Genomic DNA, 19,499 nt, shown 5'->3' on the forward strand with positions numbered 1-19,499 from the left:
CCTAAGTTACACAGAATTGGCTCTTTAGCTCAAGCTGTTATAGCTCATGCTTTTAGCTCTGGAGGTCCCAGATTCAGTCTCTAGTATATTAGCCAAGACTACCCATGTGACTACTCACACGAATAAGACAAGCAGCAGGATATGTCCTTTGGTATCTAAATTATGGTCTTGTACCATGCTCATCACAGGGGCAACAGAGTACCCAGAGCTGGGAAGTGGAATATGCCAAAATTGTTTTTCAGCTGCCCCCATACACAGCTGGTTGGGATTTAAAATCTGAGCCAAAGAACCTGAACAGCAGAGCCTAAAACATGGGATGTGCAAATTCATATAACCAAATTACTCTGTAAATTTTGGTTTTGCTATAAAGATCCTAATCTACACCCGGAAAGTCTAATTCTAGATTTAAGGTTGTTTTTTTGTAAACAAATCTTCATATGAATCAGTTACTTATAGAAAAACTATATGACAATGGTGCATTGAGATATCAAACAGGCATCAGAAATAAGCATCGTGTAAAACACACCTCAGTCTTTAAGAATCATAGTTATTATCTCCCCTTCAGTTTTGGACCTTCTTTTAGAAATATATGTGTATAAAATCAATGGACTCAGCAAGGAAAGGAAAAAAAACCCTATTATTGTTCCCACCGCTGAGCATTACATTTACTTAACACTTCCAATCAGGGATGTCTCCCTTCCAGAGTGAGGCAGAAGGCATTGTATTTCCCATTTTGGGTAGATTTACCCAGCTTTTGGTTTCCCTGCTGAAACATAGAAAAGAGGCAAAAAATGAGGCCTGTTTTAGTAAAGCAGATATTTTCCAACTGTAGAAGGCTCCCAGTGTTTCAGTGAACTAGTGAGGATAAATTCCCCCCCACTCCCCACCCCCAGCAAAGCATCTCCTATACAATATGGTGTTATTCCTTGACAGTATCATCCCTGATCCACTGAGCCTCTGTGCGGTTCTATGGGGCAGCTCCATTAAGAGACTCTGTAGTTTATTCAACTGTTTAAACTGTATTGAGACTTTGGACACTGCAGCCCAATAATGTCACATAGGAGTCTTTTAGAGAGCCGGGACCATGGCAACATTGTGGGGAAAGGACCAGACCAGTGGGCTTTGCAGCATACTGATATTTTCAATTATATTTAATTGTGGTTAATATATAAAGGAGCCTGTGCTGGGTTGAGCTAGCAACGCTGCTCCTTTAATTCAGTCAGTGCATTTGTACATATTAAAAACATTACACAGCAGGGGCTATAATTTCACATGCTGCCATCGCTAGACCACTACAGCAAAATACAAAAGAGACAGCATGCATGCCATACCAGTGCATGTCATGTAAGCACTGCCTATAGCATGTGCCCATGCACTCAGAAGAGATCCAAATGTAGCTCTTCTAACATCTTAACACTCTCAAAAAATAAATAAACTTCAGCAATATACAACGTGATACCAATTAGTAGCTTGATCCAGAATAACTTGGCATTGTATACGGGCTTTATACAAGGCAGCCAATGAGATGTCAGATGGAAGAGTCTATTCTCCTCTCTGTGTGTGATCAACTCCCATTACTGGTAATGGAAGCCACATACACATAAGAGAATAATCTACCCCTTCACAAGGAAAGCTCTCTTTGTGAACTGAAGGTATATCATGGTTTTGGTGTTTTTTTCATTCTCTCTCTCTCTGCTACTGTATTTCTTTCAACCCTCCCCACTGCTCCAGTTACTCCACAGAGACAAGTGGCACATAAGGGCTTCATCATGCTTTCCCCCAGACCAGGGGCAGAATTCCACTTGACTTCAGTGGGAGCAGGACTGAGTCCATGGACATCTTTTCTTTTACTGTACATAGGTCACAATTTTCATAATAATTTCTGTATTTCTATTTTTTTATTACAATCATTTTACCCTTTACCCCTGCCCTAAAAATGCAGAGAGGATTGATAGTTTAGATACCAACTGTTGCAGCTCTCATTTTACAGGGGTGTAAACATGATGTTAAAACCCTTGAAGTCAGAATGACTCCATATTTACACTGGCATATCTGAGAGTCGAATCTGACATTATAAGTATGGTCTTGAGTTACACCTCAGGGAACAGTTTGGACCTAAAAGAGATTGCACGGGATTTTAAGTCATCTCCAAATTTGGCCCTATATATTTAGGAAGTGTCCAGTATTTTGCAACTCCACTTTTTTTTTCTTTTTACAGCTTGCCAACAGAACCATAGCCAAATCCATCAAAGGAGGAAAGGAGATAGCAGGACCCAGGTGACCATTTTTACCAATCAGACAGGATTAGTGGTTTTCCAGGCTGAGTTACCAAAGAGGTGAGGTAATCCAGACGTGGATTCGCTTAAAAAAACAAATGTAACTCTTGGTGTCATCAGCAAAATGTTGATCAACATACCCAGATCTATGAAGAGGGACCAGTACACATGTGCAATGCATACAGCCCTACTCAAAACAACATTTTATGGCAAATTGTAAATTACCCCAAATAATATTGCATATATGAGGATTTGAATAAATCTGAAATCATCTGAATGCTGTCCAAGAAATCCTACCACTGATTCAAGATTAATCAACACGTAACTGTGCTCTTCTTGATCAAATGCTTTAGATAAATCTAATAATAATAATACCTGTACCCCATCAGCAGGTTTTGTATCACTTGAAATTTTCTTCTTGAAGAATTCTGTGCCGTATATAGCTTTCTCTCTCTCTTTCCCTTCTGTATGTACCATCATCTCTTTTTTCCTCTTTCCTCGTTGCTGGCTTACCCTCCCCTTTCCAGCTGCCCACAGACCTTTGCACTCTTCAAAGGGATGGTGTTTCTTCAAGGCCTGCTGGCCTATTGTCCCTGGGTTGGGCTCCCAGGAGCACAAGGTGTTCTCATTTCTGAACAATTATGAAAGATGAAAATGTTTGATTCATGATAAATCAGAGCTGGGGGACAGGACTCAATAAGGTTTTCATGAGTCTGTCAGAAGCTCTGGCTTCCCCACTGCAGCAGTAGTAGCAAAAACAAGTAAACAAAGATGTTTCTAGTCTCATGAAAGTACAGTATTTAAAATATTCATCCCTGTGTTTTTCTACCTCACTTATTCATTAGGGCAGAAAAAAAAAAGCACAGAACATCTTCATTTGCCTCAATCATATAATACAGAAAACAATATAACATTTGGCTCGCTAGCAACATAGCTATCGTCCCACATAAGCCAGGCTGCAAATTGAAAAAAGAAATAGCATAGGACACAATATAAGGCATATAGTGTGGTCTCTTCATTTAGGTTCTGCTCCTGCAAGCAACACATGCTTCACTTTAGTCATGTTTCAGAGTAGCAGCCCTGTTAGTCTGTATCCGCAAAAAGAACAGGAGTACTTGTGGCACCTTAGAGACTAACAAATTTATTTGAGCATAAGCTTTCGTGGGCTACAGCCCACTTGAGGACTACTCACATGTTTAAAGTTATAAACACATGCCTAAGTATTTGCAGAAGCAGTACCTTATGCAACCACGGATACAAATCTGGATGTTAAAAATTTGCAGTAGTAACCACCGAAACTGGGACTGAATAAGCCACCTGTGACAATGTCATATATTTATTTCCAGTTGTGTTGGGATGTTGTTTTGGATTTCTGTTATACTTGACCAAAGCTCAAATACCCATTTTTCCCCATGACAAGTACCAAGTCACTGAGAAAATTTCTCCCGCTCTAGGAAAACATACATACGTACAATATAAGAGAAATAGGAATGTCACAATGAATACTAGGAAGTTTTCAGGAAACAATTTATATTTTTATCTTTCTTTAAAAATTGGAGCCAACTTCTCATTTCAGTTACACCAGTGCAATTGAGATGAGGATCTGGCAATGGCCTTTAGTAATACTGTTGATGTCTCTTAAGAACTGGTGAAGTGATGGCATGGATTAAAAAATTGCTTAAATAGATGAGCATGAGAATTCATCACGATTTTGTAAAGATCTTTTAGAAGTTTGGTGCAACTCATCCATTTGAAGTGCTTTCAATATTCAGTTTCAGTTTAGAAATGTGAAATCTTTAATGTGCAATGAAATTGTTACAGGGGCCACAGCCACTTTAAAAATCCTTTGTATTAGTTCTGTCATCCATTTCCTTGAGTTACCTGTGGTATAAAAACTTTCCTAGTGCATATTCTCTGAAGCTTAAAGAGTATATGGATCATCTTCAAGACAACTTATAGCAGAAGATGACTCAACTAAGAGAGAAAGAGTAGCAACAGCAGACACTTGTGCACTGGACATCAGACAGATGTGGGGATAAAACTGTCAAGTGTGAAAACACAAAGAGAAATATTGCTATTTTCTATTATTCACATTCTTCCCATGAGCTGTTTGCTCAGTTGCCATGGCATAGGCGGTGAGATTTCATAATTTTTCCCCTGCCTGCCATGTGTTCATGCAACAATGTGAATTTAATCAGTCCAGACAGTTGGTTGGGTTTTGTCCATGTGAGTGGAATAAAACTTTTCTCACCAGCTAAACCCACAAAGTATCTAAAAGCCATAAATAATCAGTAACTCCTATGACTTGCACCTGCTTGCTTTATTTGACTAAGGGTACAGAAAGGCTCATATAGAGCACAGAGTTCCCAAGCATCAATCACTTCAGATTGCTCATAAAATCAAAATAGATTTTAGGTTTAAAATATCCATAATAGTCATTCAGTATCTAGCTTATGATTTTTTTCCCCATGGTGGCATTATATGTTAGCTACATCAGTGCTATAGACCTATTCCCTTAATAAAATCATTCTTGTTTCAAAGATGCATTTCTAATTGGAAATAAGCACATTTTTGGTGGCAAATACATTTCTAGTTACCTATTAATCTTCATAGGAGAGGTATTCTTACAGTATAGCCCAGACAAAGAAAAGAGGTGGAAATGTTCTGAGAAAATGCCTGGGGAGAATCTAGGAAATAATATGAGAGAGTTCTCAGCCAAGGTTTATTTGCAGCCGAATATGTGCCAGCTTGTACAAAACAAAACAACTTTATGTTGTATAGCGTCTTTCATCCAAAGTGTATCCCAAAACCGCTTTACAGGAGTTAAACAATACAGTTACAGAGATAAATAATTGTAGAGGGAGAGCAAAATTAACAGGCACAGGCAAGGGAGAAAAGATATATTTTCAGCTGAGATTTGAAATGAGAGCTTCATAGGAACATTAGAGTGTTTAAGTTTTAACATTTTTCTAAACAGGACTTAGCCATGTCTGTAGAGATACAAATCAGCATTAAAGTGGAAAAAGCCAGGAAATTAAAAGGTATGGCTTCATTAACTCCTGTAGCTGCAAAATTAAACTAAACTAAACTAAAAAGCCAACAGGGTGAGTTAAAGATTGAGAAAGTGTCTTAATTTTGAAGTTCCTGGCTTTCTGACATTAATTCAGCTACATAATGGTCACAGGAAGTTCCTTTCTTTCTAAAGAAAGCGTTTTCATTATTTAAAAAAAATGAACCAAAACCTTTGCAGCTATGTGACGTAAATCTGGAGTAACTTCACTGATTTTAAAACAGGTTTATGTGAGAGCAGGATATGGCTCCAAATATCTTTCATGGATGCTGATAAAACATACAGTATCATCTATTAGTTAACCAAGGCCGTGATCCTACAAAGATAACCATGGGGCTGAACCCAGGATCAACCCATTCAATTCTCTTTAAAGGCTCAGGGACTTGTTTGCCTAATAGATACAATGCTGTATGCTGCATAAGTGTCTGTGAAAGATATTGCAAACAATCATGTGAGGATGAATTTACTTCCGGTGGGCTCTGTGTGGGCACAGGAATTCAACAATTTGGTTGTCTTTTCAAGATTGGGGACCAGCTTCCTAGGTATTTTAGACAGCTTTTTAAAACAACGGGCAAAATCCAAACCTGGTGTAAAACCAGCATACCCCCATTGAGTTCAGTTGAATTGCAGCCATTCACACCAGATCTGAATTCAGGCTTAAGAATGTTTAGTTGAACTTTTAAGATTTTTTTTTTTAAATGGGAGAAATCTTTATATCTAACCTGAAATAAACTCTCCATTGTTAATTAACAAGCATGGCTAAATGTTTGCAAGGAGAAAAGCCCTAATTACTTATTGTTAAAGGGCCTGCTCCTGTAACACTCAGGCAGAACTCCTGATGAGGTTGGTATTTGACTCAAGCACTTAGGTGCTATAATAGAAATAATAAATATAATTTTAATCAATGGAGCTAAATTGAGCGGTGGCATGAACAGCAGTGTAAGTGGGCAGAAGAAAGGGGTGTAAACATTAAAGCGGTGTAACTTGCACATATTACATATTCAGTGGCCATGCTATTGCAGTGTACAGGCTCAGAGGACAGCCAAGGGGGTGGGGATGGGAAAGCAACATCAGAGTTCAGGCAAACGCAGGCTCTTCCCGCTGCTACTTAAGTTGAATTGCACACCCAATAAATGCTCATGTGTTGAAATTTTGTTTACCTAGGTATTTCCATAGTTACCATTGCCATAGTAGCTGTGTGCCTCTGTTTATACTTGACCATTCACACCTGTTTTCCAATCCCCTTCCAAACATGTAACTTTGCACTACTATTTTTGTCACTACTGAATTTAGCCTAGAGGCTTCCTAATAGTAACAGCAGAGAATGATTGCAATTTATTGTTACAACAATTCTAGCATGCTGTAATCCTACAGTTAAGGCTGAATAACAGCTCCCATTCGAAACCCCTGTTTGCTGCAGGAACCCTGTCCTTGTTGCATGTGCTTCTCATAAGGTTTTCAGAGAATGATGAGTTCATGCATAAATCACTACTCTGTTTCACATGGAAAACACCATTTGCTGAGCTCATGACATTTTCTGTGTGCAGCGGTAGGATCCAGCTGCTGTTCAAAACTGTATGCAAAGGGCACATAAATTTCTGGGTGTCATGGGAAATTTTATGCACAGGGTGCACAGTTTTCCACACAAGTTTCTGAGCATTTTGTAAGGCAGGCATTGAATGAGGGCATGCAGAAGTCCTTGCCTCAGTCACTGCTCATCTTGAAGTACTCTCTGTCCCTGTGCCAAAGGTTTTGTGCAGCTCCCAAGTTTGACGGAAGAATGGTGAGAAAGATGCCTGAGACAGGACATTGCAATATAGACATATACTGTCATGAGGAAATTCCTATTCTACCTTTTTTTCCTTTCAGATCTTTCAAAATTGCGAAAAATACATTCCAGTAAAACTTACATTCCAAAAAAATAAGAACTATGTCAAGCAATCATTATGTTGCACATTCAAAAGCCAGTACACAAGAAAATTAAAGCTGGGCACACCTAATTCTGCCCCCACTGTATGTATCCATTATAATACAGTCTTTTGTTATGTGTCCACATGCATTTTTCAAACATATATTATCTAACTCCATTGTTCTCAGGGGAGTTCTATATATACCAGAGTCAGGAGTCAGAGAGAAGAATGTGTCCTTTCAGGAGTGAAAAGTCTAATGCACAGATTTTGACCTTGTCTACACAAGAGTTTTTAAACTGCTAGTTTAGCTACACCACTGGCAACCTTCAATGTGGAATCAGTGTACTGATGTAAGTGTTACACTAGCACTGCTGCAGCCGCACAAGTGACTAAAAACCCAGTCTAGACAAAGCTTTAGCAGGACCGATCCTGTCCTCTTTACTTCCACAAAACCCCTATTGCTCTGAATGAGAGCGTTGCCTTAAGTAGTATAGAATCAACCACCACGTCTATAAAATTTTCCTGGATCAATGAGCATTTTGCTACTCTCAATATGATTTTAATGTAGTAACAGTCTCACAAACCCTGTCAGAAAGCTGAGACCATTTCATATGAAGCAAGGCAGCAAAGTTTTCCACAAAACACTCCTATTGTTCTTTATGAATCTTTATTCTTCAGCACAGAAGCCCCTTTCCCCTTGAAATAGTATTTCCTATATTATGATGTGATGATCATAGTGTTTAGTTAGAAATCACCTTGAAAAACAGTAAAGGAAAAGTTACAAAAAGACAGTGCCAGAGAAATCTTAACCCTGTAATATTTGTTAGTATAGGACATTGGAAAGGTTTCTTGAATTGATCTACGGAGAAAAAAAATGTTAACCTTCATGGAGTGATCCTAGATGTGCTTTTCAAAGTACCTAATATTTTTCTGGCCACCTCCAGTATGTTATTTAAATGCTGATAATCTTGTTCATGGTAATTTCAATGAGCCACAGCAGACATATAATGCTTCCTCTTTTAATAGGTGCAAAGTGAGTTATTGTCACAAAGCATATATGAAAAAGGGACGTGAAAAGAGAATCCTGTCTAATCTCTATAATAAGGGCTTGTGAGGGTGCTAACATGGTCACCTGAATTATGCATGTCTATTGTGTTCAAATATCATAAATCGATGCATGAATACCATCCAAATCATTTTCAGTTCATGAACATTTATATACAGAGCTCTTGAGCACTGCAAAGACAATTAGTCATATTTGTATGCCGGAATTAATTGAGAGTGAGATGCGGGAGGCAGAAAGAGAGAACAAAGAATGCTTTTTGTCAGTTCTTCCAACTGACAGGGATAATTAGATATATGAAATTGAAATTCCTCAGCAGGGGGTTTCTGTTGACAATGAATTTTCTTTTGATTCCATTCTGTTATTCTTTTATGCTGTCATCTGTGGCAATTTGTTATTCAGCTTGAAGCTTAAAAAAGCAAAGCATTCCGCTTTTATGAGTAGATGATGTCAGTTTGTACACTGCTGGGAAATAGATATTAAATGTAATCTTTAAACTAAAAAAAAAGAGAGAGAGAAAATAAAATCAGTTAAAGAGACAGTGCTCTGTTTACGCAGCCCTCCAAGTAAAACTTTGTAAGGAAGAGGGAGAACTTGCTTTGATGCTTTTTACTGTTACTTAGGCTGCATTAATGTTGCAGTTTTACAGGAAGTATAAGCCATGCTGCCGAACAGAGTAAAGATTCACCCCTGAGAACAGCAACTACATAATATTAAAAAGACAGTGGCATCCCACTGACGTGGATGTTTACTAATATATAATGTACTGCTAACACCTACTTATGCCATATCCATAGTGTATTAATTCGTATTTCCAATTTGCCTAGCTCCTCACCTAAATTCAGTCAAAACCTGGAAAAATATTCTCTTCCAAACTATAAAGTGAAAATCTGTTTAGAATTGTGGTGCCTGATTCTGCAGCCTTCCAATGCCTCCAGTCCCCAGCAACTTCAATGGGAATTCTATGAGCAAAGCGATTCCAGAATCTGGCCTTTTGTTAATGAAAATTCAGTTTCATTAAAGCCCTTGTCCCTTTCCTGGCCATCTCACCTCTGCTTCTCAGATCTCCTCCAGACAAGCCACTTCTGAAAGGCCTAATATCGGCATGGACATCTGTTCTAAAAATGGATACTTTATATAACTGTCTACCAAAACAATACACAGCAATTTGCTCTTTACAGAGTGTCCCATTTATGTGTTTATCCTCTGTGTAGTTTTGACAAGTTTTGGTATGTGTATATGAATATGTCCATAATATACAATATATACTTATAAAACACACAAGTTTCTATAAATCTGTGCACACATATACAGATGTAATGAGCTATGACCTTCCTAGCATATATTTTTACAAGCATTACATGGAACCTATTATATGGAAAACCCTCACTGCTTCTTCTTCACCCTGCCTCTTCCATTGGAGCTGATCTTGTCTAGTTTTCCTGGCTTTCTTTTGCCTCTCTGCATTCCCTCCTCCAAAACCCCGCATTGTTTGGCTGTTTGTTATTTTTCATACTGACAGTTTCTTCTTCAACAGGCATCTTGGTGACTGTGGCTTTTATTATATTTTATGTATTTTTTTTTTTACTGAAGCAAAACCCACACACAGTGTTATGATGTAGTATATATTCCAGTGAACTACTGTGAGTCTAACTATACCATACGGCATGTCATTAAACGTAGCAATATTTAACCCATATGTATTACTGTCTCTGCACCCTCAGAGCATTCTTTACAGCTGCAGTTTTATCTTTTACTTTATGGAAGAAGGCCCTGTTTAACTAGTTCTGCAACCTTAGAAGGTAAGGTAGCTGAATTTATATATTTGGAGTGGATTTTAGTGCTGGTGAAAAATAGTGGGTTGACCAGTGTCCTTTGTATATACACACAACAGCTATAGAAAGGGTGTGTAAGCTTCCCCGACATGTCCCAGTAATGAACTAGAAGGAACACCTCTTCATATGAAAGGTTAGTCTCCATGGCTATTCAGTCTTTGGTCTTTCTGCTGAGACTTTCATGAAGACTGCTACTGGTAATTGTGGTTTCTGTAACTTGGCACATGTCCACGGGGAAATGCATTAATGCCATGAAGTTATTTCATGTAGATAAAATTTATTTGTTCACTACTGACCTTGGATGAATTTGAACTAGTGATTTAGAAATTAAACACTATATTTTCTTACCTCCATCCTGCCCTTAAAATAGCAGCATAAATATTCTATTAAAGCATTAGTAATTTTTTGGCTTGTCTTTCATCCCAAGGTGAAATTATATATATGGGGCATGTCATTTACCTATGTACAGGTGTAAAAAAAGAAAGTTTGCATTTGCAATGGATTTTATGGTTAAAGTTTTGCTTTCAGGTCAATATAAAAGCAGTGGTCCAACCAGTGCGCAGTACTGAATACATCTATCTGGTGCTGTGTGAGCCATTCAGATTTACTGAATAAGGCCACACATCCTGCAATGGACTGCACAAGGTTTCCCCCCTATTGCTGCCCAGAGCCCATGATTTCTATAGGGCTTTGTGCAGATGCATTACTGCACTCACATGCAGTCAGCTGCGGGATCAAAGCCTAACTTACTGGATTCTTGTCCACAGTCATTCTTCTTTCCAAGAAATTACTCTGATTTTGTCTTCCCTGTGAAGAGGAAGGTACTTTCAGTAAGAAAAAATGAATACCCACCTCTCACTGAGAAGCTTATTTGGAAAGTGTGAGTTTAGCCCTAAGATCACAGTGCAGCCCTTGCAACAAGTTTAGCTATACAATCTATTTTTCTGGAGAGTAAACATATTGATCGAGGATAATTAAAGCCCATAAAAATCTTTAGGTGGACTGACACTTTTGTGCACTTTATCAAAATAAGGTTAGCTTGGGAATGACATCCACTAAAGTTTTGAGGGGGGAAAAACACATTTTTTTCCATGTGTTGGTATAAATATGAGTGAATCCAACAACCTGGAAAAGTTCTCAGATGATCCTAAAGACATCTAGAAACTTGGGTTAATAGTAGTGCCAGGTGAACCTCAGAAGAGCTGGATGTTCTGATAAGAATTACATCAGTCTGAAAAATCAGAAGAAGCTGGAAAGTTTTACTTACTGACTTCAGCTTCTTTTGTGGTATTTCAATACCTCCCATCAATACCAAGAAAGAGCAAGCGTTCATAAGGGTTTTTTGTTGTTGTTGTTTTTTTGTTCCTAAAAGGTTAGCAGAATTTTTAAAAATGTTTAAAGATTTGGTATAGATTCTGGAAGAAGGTTTGGGTAATTTCTAAACTGATTCCCTCATCCTTACTTAGTTAAGTCAACTATGAGACTTAAAGAAAAGAAAAGAAAAGAAAAGAAAAGACTAGGGTTTAGTTATGAAGGATAGTTTCAATTAAGGCCCAGATTGCCATTCCTTGTATTTCTAAAATACAATTCACAACATTAGTGTAGAACTTGTTTGAAGATTGTGGTCAGTGCTTCAAATCACTGACTTAAAATACTCTTCCCATCTTCAGAGACAATCCAGTCTATCAGCGCTGCCATCTCTTTCTGTCCTTTGTTTTGTAAAGTGAGCTACACAAGCAGAGGAGCTGCTCATATAATCTTTCTCAAGAGCAAATTAAATTACTATTGCATGGCTGCTCTGCCATAAAAGAAGGGAAGTTATTATTTGTGGCCTTCCTTCCCACATCCAAATATAATTTTGTAAGTTGATTGGTAAAGTGAGCAGCATTATCGGGTACTCTAGCTAATCAGGAAGGCATACAGATTTCCCTTTCACATTTTCAAAAAGCAAAAGCAAGTGGTTAAAGGTTAAAAAAGCCCTACTCATATAATACTTATTTTACAGAAATAATAAAACATGTTCTAAGTTAACAGAGTGACTCTCCTCTTTTTTGTTATTGTAGATAATACATGGAGGCACCCTGTTTACAACTGCAAATGTCCAGTGCTTTTAAATCCTGGCAAATGCTCACGTCTAGCTTTAGTTTACCATCTAAATAAACCCACCTTTTCTAGACTGTTCACTTTCACTTTCTATGTTGAGTCTAACTTCGGAGTAAGTGCTGTTGTCTAGATTTTCATTTCAGAACTGCTTTTCTCTTTCTCATTCTTATAGTTCTTGCAGGAAATTTTCTCTAGATGATGTGCACATCCTTGTCATCAAAGTCACTCGTTAGAGGTTGCCAAGGAGGTCTAAGAAGAGTGCCTCTGATGTCCTCCAATTGAGAAATCAAGTGCATCATAATTTCCCTTGTCTTTACTGGCCAGAAATGGAGTAGATGGCTTGGGGGACTGATAGGGGGGATCTGAAAGCTTCAGCTTGAGGGCAGTGGTTCAAATATGATCATATTGGTAGTGATTCAGAGTCATGACCATCTGGCAGCTGTTTGATGATCTAAGTGAAATGGGTTCATTTGATAGAGCACAGGTGTCTACATCACAAGCAATGCTAAGGGCTAGATCCACAAAGGAGATGGACCCAGCATTGCAATGACTAGTGATTTGGTGCCCTACCACCTAGTGGAATCCAGAGTCCCAAGTTTTCAAGCACCCATGCTCCCTATACAATTCATGGGAAAAGTTAGGTACCTAAAAGTGAGATTCACAAAAGCCAGTATGCTGAATAGGGAGCTGCCTAAGCCAGCCAATAGGAAATGCTGAGGAGAGGGAGGTGGCTCCAACTCAGAGGGCACTTCAGCCACAAATCCTCTGCTGAAGTTAGGAAACTAAGCAGTTTCTTGCACAAAAATACACCTGCTGGTGCCTTTATAGCCTTCCTTTAGTCCAGTGGTTAGAGTACTTACCCAGGATGTGGGAGACCCAGGTTCAAATCTCTTTTTCTGCCTTATATAGAACAGGGATTTAAACTCAGGTCTCCCATCTTCTAGGCAAGTCCCCTAACCACTCAGCTATGGGGTATTCTAGAGGTGTCTCTCTAAATCTCCTGTTGAAACCCCTGTGTATGAAATATTTAAGACAGTGGGCCATATAGGTACAGCTGAGTGGTGGCTTTGAGCAGGGCCGGCTCCAGGCACCAGCATTCCAAGTGGGTGCTTGGGGCGGCATTCTGGAAGGGGCGGCAGTCCCTGTGTTTTCGCCCCAAAGCAGTGCACCGAATTGCTGCCGCGGACAGCGGGGGCAGTCCGTGCGCCTTTAGGGCGGCAGGCGCGTTTCCGCGGTGGTGACAATTCGCCAGCAGCTTCTATGTTTAACTGTCTGCAGCTGCTTCAGCTAAACATAGAAGCTGCTGCCGAATTGCTGCTGCCGTGGAAACGTGCCTGCCACCCTAAGGGCACAGGGACTGCCCCCGCTGTCCGGCGGCAATTCGGCCGCTGCTTGGGGCGGCGAAAACTGTAGAGCCGGCCCTGGCTTTGAGGATCTAAATTTTGGACTTAAGCTCCTAAGGCAGCAGTTGGGCATTCAAATAGGAAAACACTCATGCCAGCAGTCCCATCGGATTCTGTTCAAAAGTTTTCTCAGATGTGAGCTGTTGTATAATTGGGCCCTAAATGACACCATCGCTCACTCTTCTTCTCAGCAGAGAAACCAGGAACTGAATAGGCATAAATACTTAACTATTCTCATTGATCTTTTCAGGTCAGAGAAGAGGCATGTGAGCAGGACAACATGAAGAAGCTTGCACTGCCACTGCACATGCTTTACCTGATGTGCAGCTAAAGGACTTCATTCTCCACCTACAGACAATTCTGTTACTTTTCATGAACATATAGTTCACTTACATTCCCCAAGCCAGTGTTAGGATTATTTCACTGTTACTACAAAGTTTGCTGGTATTTTTATGAGTAAGCTCTGAAAAGTAACATTTGGCCAAAATCTCTGTTCAGTTACATGGTTGTTACTAATCTTCTCATACAATCATACATGTTAGAGAGAGAAAAGAACTGTTACATCATGTAGCCTATCTTCTTGCCAGTGCAGGATTGTTCCTTATTGTGTATTTACAAATGTGTTGTCCAATCGAGCTTTTAAATGTCCCATGTTAAGAGGCTTCTACCATTTCATGCAGAGATTGTTCCACAAATGTAAACACCTCACAATCAGGAAGATTTACTGGTACTTAGCCTAAAATTTCTCTTTCTTCATTTCATTCCTTTTCACCTTCTTATACTATCTTAAAACACGTCTTCCCCCAATATTTGTAGACCATTATCATGTCCCCTGCTTAGTCGTCATATTTAACTCTTTTGCTCCTACAGGTTTGTCTATGTAGTCCCCTAAACTATTTTTCTTTTTGCTTTCTTTTCTAGCCTCCATCCAATTTACTGCTATTTTTCTACTAACCAGGTGCTCAGTAACAAATACAATACTCCTGGTACAGTTTCACCAAAGCTGACAGAACCATGACTTCCCTGCATTGTGACAGAGTGCTTGTGTATATCCAGCTTTAAACACTGCCACATTACCTTTCATGAGTGCATAATTCACTTACCTTTCCCTGAGCTGCTCTTGGGATTACTTCACTATCACCACAAAGTTTGTCTAATTTACTGTGCACTATTAAGTCAAGGTCTCCTTTGCCATCATTGCTTTCAAGATTTTTCCCACCCTTTGAATATATTTGTTTTATGTTTACATTTATTTCATCTCCATAATTTGAGCCCTATTTTCCAAAACAAATCTCTTTTTTATTTTCTGCCCAAGATTCTAATCTCCAGCTTTTTGTGTGTGTTATTTCTCAGTCTTTGCTGATGGGTGCAATTCCTGTCCATTTATTACCATCTGCAAATTGTATTAAACTCTTGTTTACTCTCTTATAGATAATTAAGGAATATATAAAAGACCAAACCCTAACACAGATGTCTGCAGCACCTCATCCCAACTCACTGCTTTGTTATGTGGATTGAAAAGTGGATGACAAGGCACGAAGACAACAGCAGTGTTTAGAGCCAAGCCACTTTTAATTATTTTTAAAACAAGAGTGAAAATGTGCCATCACCTCAGGAGGGGGGGGGGGGCGGGCAGGGGAAGAGAACTGAGGAAAACATTATTTAGATTGCAAACTTTTTGGGACAGAGATTGTCTTTCTGTTCTGTGTTTGTACAGCGCCCAGCACAATGGGGTCCTTGTCCCTGACTGACTAGGCACTACGATAATGATGATAACAGAAGCAAAGAGTAGTTACCGGCCAGGAGAGAGAGAAGATGCAATATATAGCAGAGTACTACAATATGGCTACCCTAGGGCTGCAGCTTCTTGTGGCTGCCAGATTTAAAGGGCCAGTTCCCAGGAAGGCATTCTGGGAAAAAAAGGTCTTTAAAAATGCAATGTTAAACAGTTGACTAAAAATCAAAATACATATATAAGTTTCCTTCAGTACTTTTATAATTACATCCCTGACCCCCCTACCTCTCCCCTCCCCCAAAATCCTTGAAACCTAAGCCAAGCAAGTAATGAACCAGGTTCATCTGCCAAGAGGTAAGCAGCTTACAACTCATGATTTTACCTTCCTCTATATGTTTAGTGACTTGATTGCATAGTATTTGTTCCATTTTTGTGTCAGGGATAGAAGTTAGATTTCTGGGTGGTAATGGCCCAGGATCTCCCTCCTTTTCATTTTCTGAAGATTCATCACCGCACCCCACCTCCCAGTCTTCTGACACCTCTCCAGTTTTCCATGACCTCAACACAAGATACACTATATTAAAATGTATTTGCTAGTTTTCAGTACACATGGCCAGCATCTTTATTTACTTAATTAATCTGGAGACAGATTTGTGCTGAAAAGCAGTTTCTTGTTTTTCCCTTTCAAGACATCTACCTGTCAACCTTCTTTCTCAAAGTTAAAAATAAAAGAGATTGGTTTGCAATTGTCAAAAAACTAGCAACAGGGGTTTTAAAGTAAAGAAGCCTCAAAACATTTTGAGATTCAAATAGGTTAATAGATACTATAGATACCCCTTTAGAACATCATCCAGACACACAGTTACCCAATTGCCCTTTCTTATGTTGACATTATTATTAAAACAGCTTGTTTCTAAACTGAACACTGACGCTTTGTTCTGGTGCATGAGAGCCAGGAAGTAACGGACAAGAAACTAACTTGTCTGCTGTCATTACCCAAAGTGAGAGAAAAGCAAAAAACAAGCCAACAGCCTCTACCTTGTGTAAAGTAAATTAGATTCTGATCATTTTTAGTTTTTGTCATTTAAAGTAATCAAGTAAGGATTTAGAGAACAAATACAAATTGTAATCTGATAGGGCACAATTAGGCCCAGTTCTGGCTCCACTTTTCCTGGCTTTGTGCCTCTGTGCAGGAAATGGGCACATTCTCACAGTGGATTGTAGAGTTCCTGTGTGTGATAGCTGTATGTAAGAGAGTGGGGAGAAGTCAGGTGAAGGATGTTACTCTTTCCCACTCTGTACACCAGCTGGTGGGTCTGGCATGGAGTCTGCATTCCTAAAACAGCACAGAACCTTTAAAGATTTAATTATCTCACATCTCAACTCACGTTTTTACTGACCAATTATTTAAAAAAGTTGCCAGAAATAGTAATAATAATAAGGTTAAGAGGACTGGGACACCATTCCTTTACTCTCCAGAAGGTGAAATATTGACCCCACTGTAGTCAGTGGGAGTTTGCTTTTGACTTCATGGGACCAGGATTTCACACTAAACAAATTCATTAAAAAAGAAAAAAGGGAAAAAGATGCAGAATCCATCTATATTGGTAGCTCCTTCCTGAGAAGTCTGACTGTTCTACCCCATTTTATATCTAGGTTGGTGGTAGTCGTGGAAATAAATGAAAGCAAGGTTTGGCCCTATGTTTTGCAAATCACATGACCACCTAGAATAATTTCTATTCTTTTCCTCTTAGCTATAGTTAATACTCCCAGATGTCAATGGGAGTTGTACACATAGGATGAAACGTACCACGTGCAAAAGGCAGCACAAGGCTACATCCCATTTAAGGCCCACTGAAACCTTTAAAATAGGGTCTTAGGTGTTGTACAGACCTCTACACAGAGGTGAATGTCACCCATACAGAAAGACAAGAATAGACAGAAAGTAAGCAGCTAAGTGAGCCATGAAATCTATTATTATGCTGGCTTCCAGGCCTTTTCTGTAACCAAGAGACAATCCTGCCTCCCATAAACACATGGTTTTTATATATTAGCAACATATTCTGCTTTAAAAAAACTTAGAAACCCTTTTAGAAACAAAATATACAAGTTATTGTAGCCTAAGGGTGGCATTAACGCCACAATAATAATTTATATTTGATATGGGTTTTATTTTATACACCTGCTTTTCTGTGAGATTCATAAAAAAACCCACTTATTGATATCAAAGCAATTGCACTGTCACAGGATTAATAATCTTAACTGAGACGCTTCATATCAGTAGGATTCATAATCTTTTCTGATAATTTCAAGGTGGAACAAATAGGTTATATACATAAAAAGTGAGTATAATCTCATCTTCTAATTATTTAAAAATATTACCTATTCATTTACGTCTTAATTATGTTCTAGGTTGATGTGTTCCCTGTTAGTCATTTATGTGGTGCGTCTTTCTTTATGACTCTTTATATTAAGTTTTGAAAAAGGAAAGGAAAATTGAGGCTGAGATGGCACCAGGCCTGTAAACCTCTCCGAGTGGACTAATAGCCAAGGAAGTACTATGTTTGGGTTTCCCTTCCTCTTCTTCTTTTCTCCTGATCGCTAAGGTTTTAAAGCCCTATAAAGTGATCTCTTTTAGGGGCAGTTTCTGAGGTAAACTGCTACTGTCTTCACTTTCTCAGCAGGAGACTTGGGTTCACTCCCATCTCTTGCTCTTTGGGCATGCGGCAAAGACAGCATGCTCAGCTACAGCAGGGAGGAAAGTGCCAGGCATCACTTAGTAGCAATCCCTCTGGTCCATTAAGGAGTTGTGTAGCTAGGCTCGAAGGATCAGATTCATCCCTGGGGTAACTCCATTGACTTCTGTGGCATTACACTGGGGACAAATTTGGCTCTAAATGGGGGAATATCTCAGCTGAAAGGCTGGGAGCTCTGAAGCATTCCTCAGGGGTGGCTGAATGAAACTGGCTGTTGCTTTGGTGGGAGTTTCTTTCTTAATGAGACAGGACCTGTGTTATCTGTTAATTAGGTTTGAATTTATGGACATATGATTTTGCATGGTTTACTGACAATTTAAACCATCAGTTCCTGTTTTAAGGAGGTTGAGCGAAACAGCTTTATTCATCCATTTATTTAGATTCCTGATAACACAGAGCTTTATGTTTGTTTTTTTAAAGACACAATGAAGCCTGGATTGAGAATCAGGCTTTGAGGACATTAAAAGGCACAAGGCAGAGTGGGGTGCCTCTAAATCTTAAGGGAGAGGTATGATTACAGTATGATGATCATTGGACTTCTGACTCTACAGATTTTATCTAACGTGTTTCTCTTATGAACATTTCACTTGAATCCATTTGGGGATAGATGAAGATGCAGCAGAAGGGTTAAACTGTGATTCTCAACCCACGGCCCGTGGGCCACTTGCAGCCCAATCAGCACACAGCTGCAGCCCATGTGACATCCTCAGGGCTATACAGGTAGTATTGGATGCGGCCCACAATGGTCAATAGGTTGAGAACCACTGTGTTATATACTAGTGCATATCAGTTCTGAAGCTGTTGGATTTAAGCACTGAACAAGCTGCCCATTTCAAATGCTCTTTGGCCAGTCAGAATGCTCCCTAAAAACAAAGTATTATCCCTACATTCATGCATCCTTTCCCACTCCCCATAATCTTTGGGGCTACTAATAAATGGAAGCAGAAGTCAGCAATAGAGGAGTGCTCCCAACCACAACTTCACAGTTAAATGTATATGGCAGGTTAAGGCAGATGTTAATTTTAAAATGACCTCCTATCTCTGTATCTCCCCTCTCACCAAGCAAGCAGTGTTATGTTTTTAATTCCCTAATGTGTGACCCAGCAGCCCGTATCATCTTACAGAGAATGAATAGAAAAGTGAAGGGCAGACTGTGTGGTCACTGTTTTCAATATCCCCCCTGCTAGCCATTACATCATCCAGCTACTCTCTAAGAGGATTTTCAGCAGGCTTGGCTTCGTTATTAAAATAGTAATTAATTTTTTCCTCTTCACAAAACCCGAGGACCTTCAAATGGAGGCCTTGGGAGTGAGGGCAGTTTCCTTTTGAAAGTGGCCTTTCTGGAAGC

The 19,499-nt window shown here is 39.3% G+C and overlaps 1 long non-coding RNA gene across 1 annotated transcript in view; it reads left to right on the forward strand.

Annotated features, from left to right (window-relative positions):
• Nucleotides 1-14,134, forward strand: part of LOC120398558 — an 18,708-nt gene extending 4,574 nt beyond the window's left edge. Inside the window, exons 2-3 of the long non-coding RNA XR_005594533.1 lie at nucleotides 2,219-2,336; nucleotides 13,911-14,134. This is a non-coding gene — a long non-coding RNA (uncharacterized LOC120398558). The remainder of the gene's footprint in view (nucleotides 1-2,218; nucleotides 2,337-13,910) is intronic.
• The last annotated feature ends 5,365 nt before the right edge of the window (nucleotides 14,135-19,499 follow it).

Source organism: Mauremys reevesii, linkage group 2 (assembly GCF_016161935.1).
Source record: "Mauremys reevesii isolate NIE-2019 linkage group 2, ASM1616193v1, whole genome shotgun sequence".
In the NCBI taxonomy this organism is placed as follows: domain Eukaryota; kingdom Metazoa; phylum Chordata; order Testudines; family Geoemydidae; genus Mauremys; species Mauremys reevesii.